This window comes from Phoca vitulina, unplaced genomic scaffold (assembly GCF_004348235.1).
Source record: "Phoca vitulina isolate PV1807 unplaced genomic scaffold, GSC_HSeal_1.0 scaffold2, whole genome shotgun sequence".
In the NCBI taxonomy this organism is placed as follows: Eukaryota; Metazoa; Chordata; class Mammalia; order Carnivora; family Phocidae; genus Phoca; species Phoca vitulina.
The window spans coordinates 92,643,695-92,657,464 of NW_022589705.1; positions in this window are offsets into that span (position 1 = coordinate 92,643,695).

The window sequence follows — 13,770 nt, forward strand, 5'->3', positions numbered from 1 at the left end:
GGGGAGGTGGGAGAGGAGAGGTAGAACACAGGAGGCTAAGGTAGGCTGAGACCCCACCAAGAGTCAGCAACAGGGGTTGCAGCAGCGAGCTAGACAGGTATGGGGCCTGCCGTATGGCTGGGTATGTGCCCAGGCTGGACAGAGCAGTGGGGAGCCCTTGGCAGAGGCCCAGGACAGCGGAGAGGGAAGGGACTTGCCGAGGGAACGTGTGGCCAGGCTGGAGCTGGGCGCCCAACCCTCCTTCCCAGCCTGTATGGCCCTCACCCAGCACACCGTATCGGCACGCACTGACCTCCCCAGCCTGCTCCTTTTCAGTGCTTCCCATGATTGCTCAGAGAAGGCAGGCTCGTCTGAACAGCCTCCTGAGTCTGGAGGATTAGGGGGTAACTCAGGTGTTAACAATGACGGTGGAATGCATCCTCAGGCTCAGCCAGAATGATTGGCTATCTGGGGCCCGTCCACGAGCCAGCTCCCCTTCCCCGGGGTGAGGTTAAGAGCTACCTGTCAGGCCACGGAGCTCCAGCGGGGATCCCCTCCCACTTCCCACGGTCTCTGCTTGAGGCTCGGCTGCTCATGATGGGGGGCGGGTATCTTTGGGTCATCTACCTTCTCACAGTGCTCAATTTTAAAGATTTTATTTATTTATTTGAGAGAGAGCACACAAGAGGGGGTAGGGTCAGAGGGAGAAGCAGACTCACTGCTGAGCAGGAAGCCCGATTCGGGACTCAATCCCAGGACCCTGGGATCATGACCCGAGCCGAAGGCAGTCGCTTAACCAACTGAGCCTCCCAGGCGCCCCTCACAGTGCTCAATTTTATCAAGCTGGTTGAGTCAAGGGCAGATCTCCTCTTCACAGATGAGGCTGGAAAAAGGAAGCAGCTTCCCCAAGGTCATGGTTGCGGCCTGGATTGGAGCCCAAGATGCCTGCCTGCAGCCCATATCAAAGTTCGTTCCACATCAGGGGAAGTACAGAAGGAAAGATTGGCTAGGGGCTGGGACGGGGCAGGGGTGACAGTGGGCAGGGAGAGTGAGGACATTGGACTCAGGAACAGGAGTCGAGAAATGGGACCCAGGGACACCCGTCGCCTCCCTTCCGTGCTCTGCCGAAGATGTCACCAGCTTCCTTTAGCCCAGAGAAGAGGCTCTGGAGTCCAATCAACTGTGGTTCGAGTCCAAGCTTTCCCAATGACCGTGGGTCCTCAGACCAGCCGTCAGCTTCTAGGAGCCTCAGTTTCCCTGTCTATCAAGTGGTGATGATGAAGGCGCCAGCTCCCCCGAGAAGCGACCTGTCCAGAGAAAGTGACAGAACTGCAGTTTGAACTCAGGTGTGCCCAGGGCTCCCCCAAGCCTGCGATGCCCCGACGTTCAGGGAGGATCACCCTCGTCCAGCCCCTGCGCGGGCCAGGCACACAGAGCATGCTCAGCAAGGGTTAGTCGTGTGCCAGCCTGGGATGACACGCCCTCCTCAGTACTTTTCTGAGGTTCAGTTCAATTCTTGAGTTCACGCAGCAGAGTTCGAGATGTCGGGGGAAGCCAGCAGTTCACAGATCGGCCCTTCCCTTTTTTATGAGCACCCCCCCAAAACACAGTGTCCCCGACCACCGAGATCTGCGAGGAGGACGCTGGTGGCTCTCAGGTCGGATGCCCCGGCCTTGAGCTTGCTTTCCCTTCCTTTACCCGGCACTACAGCTGCTTTGCTCGGGGCTCAGGCGGGCTGTGGTTCTGTCTCTCCGCCTTGAGCCGGTTCTTTGGTCTCTGGAGGGCTGTTCTCTCCCTCTTGCAGTTGAGGTGAGACAAAAGGCAGCCAGGCCCCCAGGAAGTCCCACGATGTCCCCACTTAGCTGTCAGCCTGTCTGTCAGCTCAGGCTCTGGCTCCTAACTGCAGCCCACGGGGCAACCTCTCTCTCTCTCATAATTAATTCTTGCTCCAATTTAAATCCTTCCTGGGGAATGTTAAGCAGGGGCCCCGCCCGTGGATGGATGCCCAGAAGGAGGCAAACTGGAACGTGCAGAAGGCAGGCCAGGAAGCCTAGCGGTGTGGGTGGGAAGACCAGTGGAGAAGGGGCTTGTGGTCCATTTCCCAGATGCTGCTCCTGAGGCCAGAGTCAAATTCTCCACCGCCCTCCCAGCCCGCCCTAGCCTGCGGTCGCCCTTGTCCCGTTCCAGCCCCAACCTAGCTCTTCCCTTCTTTTCTCCCTCTTTCTCCAGATGTGCCTTCAAAACCCAGGCTTTCAGGTGTTCAGGCTGAGACCACCCACCGTCCCAGGTAGGGGCCTCGACAGCAGTGACAAAGACCACGCCCACTCCTGAGCCCCCCGTGATGAGCAGGTGTGCCGCCAAGTGCTTTGCACCTTCATCTCATCCAACACCGCGTGGTGGGTGTGAGTTCAATGCCAGTTTCCAGAGGGAGGAAACGGAGGCTCAGAGAGGAGCAGTGACTTTGAGGCCGAGCAGGGCTCCAGAGCCAGCTCCGCATCCCCTTGGTGGGTGCTCCCCTCTCCACGTCCAACTCATGCCCTCTTCTCTCTCCCGGTGATGAGCCTTTTCAATCTGCCTTCCCCCACGTTCCGCTTTCCACTTCCCAGCCCGAGCCCAGGTACTCAGCCTCTCTTGGGGGGAAGTGCAACGGCTCTGCCCTCTCCCCACCCAACGCTGCTCAGCAGAGCCTTGTCCTGGTGGAGGGGAAGCCACTCTGGCCCAGGGGGTGGGTGACTCAGGGCCTGCTCAACATCATGGCTACAGAGTGGGGCCACCCTCACCTCCTCTGTTGTTGGTGGCAGGGGACAGACGGGGCTTGGCAGGAGATGAAGAGGCAGCAGCCGCCTCGCAGAGATGAGGCACCGCAGTGGCGGCGGCAGATGGCCCAGGCTGTCTCCTCCTTTTCATTAAAGCACACACCCAAGGGTCACCGCCGCCGGCCCCAACGCGCAAGGGCAGCGCATCCGGTCCTGCCCGGGATGCTCTGTCCTGCCGAGACGCCATCCGTCTGTCCTTGTCCTGCTCAGCCGCGCCACGGAGGCCACCAGCCCAAGGTCAGCGAGGGCGGGACTAGATCCAGCCTTCTCTTTGCACAGATGGGGATGTCGATGAGGCTCAGAGAGGACCACACACCCCCCTACAACTCTCCCGAGACCATCAGCCCCGTGCCAAAGCCACCGAGTAACGCTGACCTCTATCACCTCGGCCCAGGGTGGGTGGGTGGGTGGGTTGCGCAGAGTGTGGCTGGTGTGGGCAGAAGAGGAGTCTCCGTGGCAGAACTATTTTTTAAATGCATTTTGTAATACGAGTGTGTGGTTTTATTTAAGTCCGAGCAGTGTGAACAGACAGCAAGAGTGAGCTTCCCCTCAACTCTCCCCTCCCCCCGCCCTCCTTTTCCTTCTTTTTATCGTGGTAAACTATGCATGACAGAAAATTTACCATTTTAACCGTGTTTCAGTTACAGCGCGGTCGCACGGTTGTGCAGCTGCCGCCACCGTCCATCTCCGGGACTCTTTTCATCCCGCCAAAGTGAAACTCCGCCCCACGAAGCAGTAATTCCCCATCCCCCTGCCCCGGCCCCTGACTCCCACCGATCTGCTCTGTCTCTCTGCATTTGGCTTCTCCAGGAGCCTCGGAGGAGTGGGACCACGCAGGATTTGTCCTTTTGTAACTGCCTCCCTCCTTAGGGCGGCCGCTCTTCCCGGTCCCTTGCATATCCTTCCGTCCCTCGGCAGATCTTGGTGATGATTCCCCACCTGCACATCACTGCTGCCTCATCCCTCCTGAACCTGGTTGCAATGCTGCATGGCTGGGCCACCATGTATCTAACCTGTCCCCTGCTTATGGGCATTTCGTGGCTTCTAGCACCCCCCTCCCCCCGGCGGCTCTGGGCGTACACGCTGAATCTCTCTGCAGGTGTATCCCTTGGAGTGAAGCTGCTGGATCAAAGGGTTTGTGTATTTTTAATCCTGAGAGATGCCTCTCGTCGTTCGTACAAGAGGTGGCCCTGCCCATGACAGACGCAGTGTTGAGGGCTGGAAGTGCTACCTTCTGGGTGGGAGAACAGGGCTAAGGGACTGAGCCCAACTTGCTTCTGGGTCTCCAGAGGCTTCTCCTTGGCTTTGAGGGGAGCAAGTGGTGACTCCCCATCCAGGTCCTCCTTGCTGACATGAATGCCTCTGGGAGCTCTCTGACTCTTGTCCCCGAGCCAGGAAGCCAGGTTGGGCAGATAGCCCCCCTTTTCCAGTTTGCCCCAGGGGGTCTCAGCCTCTGCCACCCCTGCCAGAGAGGCCTGGCTGAGTCACAGCCCCCTCCATCCTTCTAGGGCATTCGTCCAAGGGACTTTAGTTTGGGCCTTTCTTTCCCCAAGATAAATTGAGAAAATTCACAGACTGCCTTTCGTTCTCAGGGCAAGCTGGGAGTGGGAAGGCATTATGGGCCCGGAGGAAGGGCCTAGGGAGGGGGAGGCACGGAGAGACACCAGGGCCTTTTGGAGAGGCATGGGTTGTGATGGGGCACAGGGACCAGCAGGGGAAGGGCCTCAGTGCACTTGTTCTGCTCCCAGCAAAGCGTCCTCGGCAAAGAGTATGGGCCCCTTGGGAGAGACCCTCGAGCAATAAAACTAGATTAGCAGCTACCACTCACCAAGCCCTCCCTGCGTGCTGGCCTTATGTTTACATTTTCTCACTCAACTCTCCCACAAACCCTAAAGCCCAGAAATGATCCCATTTTATGGAGGGGAAACTAAGTGACTCGCCACAGTCATCCAGCTGGTGTGGGGGCAGGGCAGGATTCTAACTCAGGCCTCGCTGGCTCGACAGCTGACCTCTCAGCACCTATCCTCCAGCGGGAGAGGACCCTGGCTTTCCTGGCAGAGACCTGGGTCCTGCTTGTGGAGGGCTCCACGGCCCTCCCCTCCTTCCCACCCAGACCCAATGGTTGCAGACGGGGATGGGGAAATTTCTGGACTGTTCCTGCACAGGTCTCCTGGCTGGCACGGCCACTCGGCCATTAGCTCTGGAAGTGGAAGCTTCTGGAAACCACTCTCTGGAAAGTCAGCTTTTGCTTCCTCTCCATACCACGCACCTGCCCCAGCCCTTTGCCTCCAACTAACAACCCCTTCACGGACCCGTTTTCTTCTCTCCCGACAAGCACAGAAAACACAAAATGCCAATTTCCCCATTGAGATCTCTCCCATTTGGGCTGGGGGTCTCCCATGAGGTTGGGCCAAGGGGTCAAAGGCCAAAGATTGTTGTGAACTTCCCAGACTGTGAGGCATAGTTGTCCCCGTCCTCACGGGGGAAGTATTAGGAGCAAGCTCCCTAATTATGAGGATGGTTAGGAGGACACAGTGGAAACGTTTGCCCCCTCATAGGCATCTGGGATGCCCCTGTGACCAGTGGGCATGGAACCCAGCCCTCAGGCCACCCTATGCCTCAGCCCCATAAGTCACAAGCCCCAGGGATCTGTCTAGCTCCTCTTCCCCCGCCCTAATCCTACAGTCTTACAGGATTCATTGCTGACAATAATTAGGTCTCACAAGGATAAAACTTAAACAAGTCCAAAGCCTTTGGGGACGGTATTAGCACGCTAACTCTGTTTGTGGTTTAAATATTAATGTCAGAGTGTAATTACTACCCCTTCTGTTGAAGGCAGTGGTTTGGAAACAGTTTCAGCCCAGCAAATGGGACCCATCCATCCTGGATGGCAATGTGCATAGGGGAGAGTTTGGCATTCTGGAGAATTCTGGAGCATTTAGAACCCAGGGCATTTGGAACAATGGATATAAATTGACAGCCTGAGGGCCAAATCTGGCCTGCATACTTGTTCTTATTTTTTATTTAATTTTTTAAAAGATTTATTTATTTATTTGAGAAAGAGAGGGTGGGGAGAGGCAGAGGGAGAGAGAGAATCTCCAGCAGACTCCCTGCTCAGTGCGGAGCCTGACATGGGGCTCGATCTCCTGATCCTGAGATCATGACCTGAGCCGAAGTCAGGAGTCAGATGCTTAACCAGTGAGCTACCCAGGCGCCCCTGCATACCTGTTTTTAAACGTTGGTCTACACTAGGTTTAAAAATAAAGAATAACCCAGATTTCTAATTTCTCTTGAGCAATGGAGAAACTTGGCTGTGCTGGACCAGGATCCCCCATGGGGACAGTGGGCTGGATTGAGTGGTGACGGTTCCTCTGGAGACAGGCACCTGTCTTGCCTGCCACACCCAGCCCACTTGGCCCATTTGCGAACTGTGTGGGTCCTGGAGGTACTTGAATTTGCAGCTCCTGGCTTAGAGTTTTCGAAAGTTTAGAAATGGAGAGGGTTGGAATCACAGAGCTAAGAACTAGGAGCCAGAAGCCCAGGCGGGGGCTAGCTGTTGACCCAGGAGAAGGAAGGTGCTGGGGAAGGGGTAGCTCCTACCTTCTCCTGTCCTCCAGACCTCCTTGGTGGGGAAGCCCCAGGCCCTCCCCATTTTAGATGATGCCCAAAGCACACTTGTTCTAGCCCATAAGCCTCCTCACCAGGAGCTGCCACCAGAGAGGGAGAGGGACGAGAGTCTTGGATCTTGCTGGACATTTTCACAGGGAATTCGGTTCCTGCCTTGCCACACCGCCATCATCCCTGAACCTTCCTCACCTCCAGCCGGGAGTGAGAGCCAGGCGCTGTGGCCCCTGGGTGGGGCAGCTGCTGGGTGAGCTTGGACAGATCCTGCACCCTGCTGAGCTTCTGCCCATCTGGACGAATGTGCCTATTCCACTCTGCCTCCCCCACTTGACTCAGGGCCGAGGCGGCGGCTGAGAGGTGGCTCTGGTTGGGGTGGGTGGGTCACTCCGTGCTCTCCTAAGCAAGAGACCCTGTCAGCCCGGTGCACCTTAGCCTGACTGCAGTAGAGAAAAGCTCTGGACCCGGGGCTGGAAAGGAAGCAAACCCCTGCCTCGCCTTTTAACCACTGCACGAGCCAGGCAAATTACTCAACCTTCCTGCACTGGCTTTCCTACTCTGTAAAGGAGAGAAATGGTGCCAACTTCACAAGGGTGTTGGGAGGAATAAATTAAGCCCCAGGCTCAGTACTCCGCATGGTACAGGTGCTTGGTAAATGCTGGACAGGATCTGGTGAAATGAACTTAGCAGAATCAAGGTGTTGCATGAATGGAGAATGCCCCAGGGTAAGGGGGGAGAGGGCTGGGGATGCTGCAGGGGGCGGGGGGAGGGGACGGAGGGACTGTGGGGGAAGAGCAGGACAGGACGACGGTGCCAGAGCGGCTGTGGGAGTGGGGGCTGTGCTGCGTTCCCTGTAGGGGTCCAAAGGGACAAATGTCACCTCAAGACCCCTACTCTGATGACCTAGGAGAAAAGGGGGTTTGTTATTTCAGTCTTAAAGGTACCTCACGGCCCCCAAGGACAGGAGGAGTGGGGCGGGGCTGAATGGCAAAATGGTCGATTCCAGGGGCTACTTCTGTGTCTTTCTCTGTGTATCAGCCCTTCTCTCTGTCCCTTTCACTGTTCTTTGTCGCCCTGTCTTTCTGCTTCTATATCTCTGTCCCTTTCTTTTTTTCCTCTGTGCATCTCTCGCTGCTTCCCTGCTTCTCCCAATGTCACTGTTTCCATCTCTCTGTATCTGTTTTTGTCTCTCTTTGTGAGTATCTCTCAGTCTGCCCACTCGGTTCCTCTGTCAGCACATAGCTCTCCCCTTGTCCCAGGCAGAGGGTCATATGTGGCCACTGAGGCCCCAGCTTCCCACCATGTCCGTTCAAGTGGCTGCCCCCCAGAGACATCGAAATCACTGGGTGCCCCACTCCAGATCTCTGCATGGAGGATGCTTGGGGCCCAGCCTGGTCTGGCCCCCAAGTCCTTGGTCCAGCCCACCCAAGGGGCTGGCTGGAACATGGCACAAGGCTTAGCTCTCAGGTGGCAATGCATTTCTCAGAGAAGAGGGGCTGGACCAGACCCACCCCGAGATGCATTTTCTTCAAGGCCTTGGGAGGCTGTGGTTGGGTGTTGGAGTTAGCCCCCAATGGGTTGTTAGCACTGCAAGTGACCCTGACATTTGGCTGGCAGTGACTCTGACATTTAAGGGGTCTCATAAGGCCAGCTGTCCTGCCATAACCCCCTGAGCTGAAATAGGGAGGTAGCACTCATATCTAAGGTGAGTGCCCCCTCCTTGCTCCAGGGCAGTAGATGGGGCTCCTGGAAGACATCCAGCACCCTCGTTGCCTGACTTGAGCCCAGGCACCTCCCTGCTAGGCAGGATGGTGTGGAGGAAGAGAGGGTGGGAGCCAGGCAAATGGCATGGGGCGCCTTCTCTGGTATGCAGCTGGTGTTCCTTGAGTGTTTGCCGAATGGTTGCATGAATGAGTGGCTACGTGGGGTAGAGTCACAGATTTTAACCAAACAAGGAGAGACGAGGCACAGAGCAGGGAAGCAAAGCCTAAGACAGCAGAAGCAGAAGAGACCCTGGCAGAGGAGATGGCGGGGGGGAAGGCCGGGGGGAGGAGGGGCTTACTGGCTGGGGAATACCAAGGAGGCAGAGAGAGGGAAAGAGGGGAGGGGGCAGAGAGGAGGGAAGGACAGACTGTAATTCATTTCACTTCATCTCTGTTCATTTTGGACAAATAGAGCAGAAACTGCAGACCAAGGAAGGAGGAAACAGGGCATGAAATTGCACTGTGCCTTGTAATAGCTCAGCTAGCCGGAGGCCAGGGGCTAATAACCCACTGGGGCAGCCTTGACCCACCCAGGAGCTGAGAGGTGGGCATCCCAACCCCCCCATGGCCAGGCCAGGCACAAGCACAGTAGTGCTGGGTGAGGGGTAGCTGCCCAGTGAAGCTTCTCTCAAGTTCCCTCACCTCCCATACGCCCTGAGAGGCAACAGGATGCTCCAAGGAGCCAGGGAAGGGACATCAGAGAAAAATCCCTTTGAGTTTAAGGGATTTGGTGAATTAATACAACCTGGATTTAGATGATCAAAAGCATTTCTGGAAAGAGGGCCATATGGAAGCTGCTGGAAACTACCAGCTGGATGTGAGCTGCAGGGGCCTGCTTTGAGATGGAGGGTGGAAGAGGGATTGGGCCAGGGGGGCTCCAGAGGGCAGCAAGATCTATAGATCTACAGCCTGTTCCCTGATGCCCTGGCTGGGCCAGCTTGCTGGGATTCAGATGTGAGGGTTGAGAATAAGAACAAATTCCCTGATGACAAACTCTGGGGTGCCCAGCTTCCCGAGTGGGTCTTCCTCTGAGGCAGCATGGAGGGGTGGTATGGTGGGAGGAGTCCCAAGCAACCATCTCCTCCCAATCGGATTCAGGTTGGGACAAATGGCCTACTGGGCACCCAGCTCCAAAGTATGCCTCTTCTGATCCCACTTATATCTCCCTGTGGGTTAACCTTTCTCCACCTCGGCTCAACCTCAGGTCTCCCCTACACAGTGGACCCTTTTGGCTTTGGAATAAATCGCATCAACCCAAAGAGCAAGTGCCACCATATGTCTTATTATATCCCAAACACCAGGCCAAGCCTTTGATATGCATTAGCGCTAGGGGCCATCAACTTCTCATAACTTCTCATATCACCCTCATTTAAAGAGCCTTCGCCATTGGCTCTGGAGTTTATGATCTTCATCTGGATTAGTGGGTTGGGTGATAGGTGGGTGAATTGATTCATGTTAGTGAGGTAGACTGATGGTTTGAACAATGGGTTGGGAGGTTGGGTGATGAGTTGATGGGTTCGGGGTTGGGTAAGTTGGTGGCTTGGATGAGTGGGCTGGTTTGGTATGTTGAGTGGTATGTAGAAAGGTGGTTGGTGATGGGTTGGGTGTTGGTGGGTTGGTTTGGAGGGCTGAGAGGCATATGGGAAGATGGTTGGAGATGGGTTGGGTATTGATTTGGTTGGTTGAATGGTGTGTAGAAAGGTGGTTGGTGATGGGTGTTGGTTTGGTGGGTTGGATGGCTGGATTAGGGCTTGACAATGGGTGGTTGGATAGGACGGATGATGGATTCACTGACCCTAAAATACAGCATGCGTTTCCCAACCTTCGAATCTCAGCTTTGCCATTCTTCCGCCAAGAACTCCTTCCCTCCTCTTCTCCCCTTCTCTTACTCCTCTTTCAAGGCTCAGCCCAAATTCTGTGCCATCTTCTTAGGCCACCATGGCCAAAAGCAAGTTTATCTCTGCAAACAGACCAAGAGGCTCTGTTGGTACCTCTCACCTTATATCTCATCTTCTGCTCTCTCTGGCCTTGGTCCTTCTACCTGCCAAAAGAGACCAGAAGCTCTTTGAGGGCAGGCACTGTGCTGCATTCATCTCAGTATGAGTGATGGAGCCTCCATAGTGCCAAGTACACCCGGGGCAGGGGTAAATATCTGGCCAAGAGAAGGAAACACCAGGGGCTCCAACCCAGTGATTCCCAGCCATCTGTCCTGGACCCTCCAGAAGTCAATCCCCTAGACACAGTAGTGCCAGTGCTCTGGGGCCATAGCCTCAAGACTGCCCTGTGTGTCTCATTGCAGACCCCTCCTCTGCAGGGCACTATCAGCTGGGGAGCGCCCAGCCACGGAACATGGGTTTCTGACAGTGTAGTATGGCCAGGCAACAAAGGCCACACACATCAGCCCAGGGACCAGCTGCCCCAGGAGCTGGTCCGAGAAGCTTCTAGCAGCTTCTGGGCCAGTGTGAAAGGCAAAGCTTGTGGCAGGGAAGTTCTAGGCCAGAGTTTCCGGCAGCCTTTCACAAGATCGGCTGTCACTGCTGTGGATCCTCACTTTCTTCTTCTGCTGGTGACATTCAAGCACAGCCCTTCTTGTTTGTTTACCCTCTTTCAGGGGCAGTGGGGGTGGGGGCACTGGAAGGATAACCAGCCTCCCCCTATCAAGGCAAATACTTTTTCTGTTAATTGGTATTTGCATGGCAAATCTTGGGTAAAGAAGGGATCATTTGCATGTTCTGAGGGTAATGATATTTGATGTTGTCAACTTATTACAACCTTAATCACCACTCAATTTCCTGCTTTCCAAGCTCCCAATCATGCTGCCACCCAAAATAACCACCTCTTTGAGACTCTGGCAGAGCCCAGCTGGGAGGGAGCCATGTGGGGATCCCATAGCTGAGGGGGCTGAATGACATTCTGACCCTATGATAGTGCTCCTCTTTCCCTCCTCCTCCACCTTTCCCCTTCTGACCCTCCCCCTCCTCCCTGCCTTCCTCCGTCCTCCTCCATCTTCCCCCCTCTTCCTTCTTCTCCGTCCTCCTCCTCTCTTTCCCCTTCTTCTCCTCCTCCTTGCTTCCCCTCTCCTGCCCAAGGTGCAGGGAACCTCACTTTGCTAAGTCCATTTATTCTCAGTGGGAAGCAGGACAAGGGAGCGGGTCTACATTGCAAGGACAGGGAAAGAAACCACCTTGAAATGCACAAGCATCCAATTAGGCTATTTGTTTCCAGGAGCAAGAGGGGGCTTCTCTCCAAGGTCACGCTGGGACCCCACTTGGCCCCATTACAAAAATGCTAAGTATTTTATAGGAATATCAAGTGATAATATTTACTGGGCACTGTATGTGCTGAGCACTGGGATCAGCCATTCTCTGGGATTTCTCACTGTCCCCATTCCACTCAGAGTAAAGCCAGAGTCCTCACCCCTGTGACCCCGCCTGATCTGCCCTTGTCTCCCGTGCCCTTTCCTCTCCCTCTCTCCGCCCCAGCCACAGACAGCAGGCATGCTCTTTCTGCTTTGAGCTGACTGCTCTTCCCTCTGGGACACTCCTTCCCCGGATGTCTGCTTGGCCCGCTGGGCTCAGTGTCTCTGTGCAGCCTGTTCTGACCCCTCCCCCATTAAATCCCACAATTGGCTGCTCCACTGTGCGTAGAGCATGCACACGCATGTGCGTACACGCATGTGCACGTGGGTGCGTGCACACACACATACAACTCCACCCCTGCCTCCAACACTCGAGATCCTTCTTGTCCTGGTCTTTCTCTTGTCCCTCAATAATACCACACCCTTAACTCACTTAGTATTCGTATGGTCTCTCCCACCACTAGACCGAGGCTAGGATCATATTCGGCACTCGATTAATACATATTGTTTGAATAAAAGAATCTTCACAATAACCTTAAGAGGTAAGCACTGGGGGCGCCTGGGTGGCTCAGTCGGTTAAGCGTCTGCCTTCGGCTCAGGTCATGATCCCAGGGTCCTGGGATCGAGCCCCGCATCGGGCTCCCTGCTCCGCGGGGAGCCTGCTTCTCCCTCTCCCACTCCCCCTGCTTGTGTTGCCTCTCTCACTGTGTCTCTCTCTGTCAAATAAATAAATAAAATCTTAAAAAAAAAAAAAAAAGAATTCTTTAAAAAAAAAAAAAAAAGAGGTAAGCACTGTCATTTATCTTTACAGACAAGGAAACTGAGGCAGAGGGAGGTTCAGTATCTCGCCCAGGGCCACACAGGCATTAGGTGGCAGGCCCGGGATCTGCACCCAGTCTTCCCGACCCCAGAGCCATGTTCTTATACCATCCCCCACCACCAGGCGCTGTCCAGGGTTCCCCCCTGTTTGGCTGGGGTTGACGCAAAGCTGTTCTGCCCGGACTAATGACACGATCCCTGTTGGTGGCGTGGGCGTGGGGTCAGACAGACCTGGGGGGCAAACCAGGACTTGCTACCTAACACAGTTACATACTCTCAACCTGCCCCAGCGTACTCATCCATGAAATGGCACCTACCTCCTAGAGCTGGCTGAGGATTCGGTGAGCTAATGCTTCTCAACTATGCAGCGCCTACAGACACCAAGTGTTCAGGGAATGCTGGCTGCTCTTATTACCACTTGCGGGATGTCTAATAAGTATTTCTCAGCGTTTCAAGGAAGACAGGGCGACCCTGCTGGGCTAGCCCCAGGGGGTGATGATCCGGCCAGTGGGTAGACCCAATGTACTGGTTGGGGAGCCCACATGCAGAATGCAGGGCCGTGGGCCGGGCTAGCTGATCCATTGGGTCCCAACCCCAGGTTTGAGGCCCCTGTTGGGTCCCTGTCCCCGGGGAGGTGTGCCCCCGGTGGTCTGCTCCTGATACCCTAAAGTTCCCAAGTTTGCACAACATCCGCTTCTCATTATAAATTCAGTTGGCGTTATGATGTCACCACATTCTGTTGTAGTTCCCTGGGTGGGAGAGAAGATGGACCTGGACAGAACCCTGGGACACACTCGTGGAAGGGGTTGTGCATGGGAGCCACAGTGACTCAGGGAGCTCAAGGAGGGGGCAGAGGAGGAGGACCGAACTGGGCTGGATGTATTTCTCCCAGTCCACCAGCCTATAGGCAGGAGGAAAAGGGGCTCATGTCTCTCAATCTTGAGAGAGCTCATATACATCCAACCACCAAGCTCAAACTGGATTTTTCCAGAGGTCAGGAATTTGGGGTGGGGTGGGGCTCCAGTGCATGCGTAGGTGAGCAGACAAGCCCATCCTGGGGGATAGGGGGAGAGTGGGTGGACTGGGAGCTCCCACCTGAGACAGTCAGCCCTTCACTGGCCCCATGTAGCCCCAGCATTGGAGATGAGCCCCCCTTGGGCGATGGGACCCTTCTATTCCACTGATCACAGCTGTGAAGAGGATGGGGACACCCCCTCAGGTGCTGCTTCCCCAGGTCCCCTCCCGGAGACAACCTTGTGCCAGCAGCAACCCCCCCACACACACACCTTGGGGAACCCCAGCCTCTAATCAGCATCACTGGGTAATCAATGCCTTCATTTTTTGCCTCTAAACAGCCAAGGAAGATGATCATTAAATACTCATGTAATTCGACAAATCGTGGCCTTTTAAACCA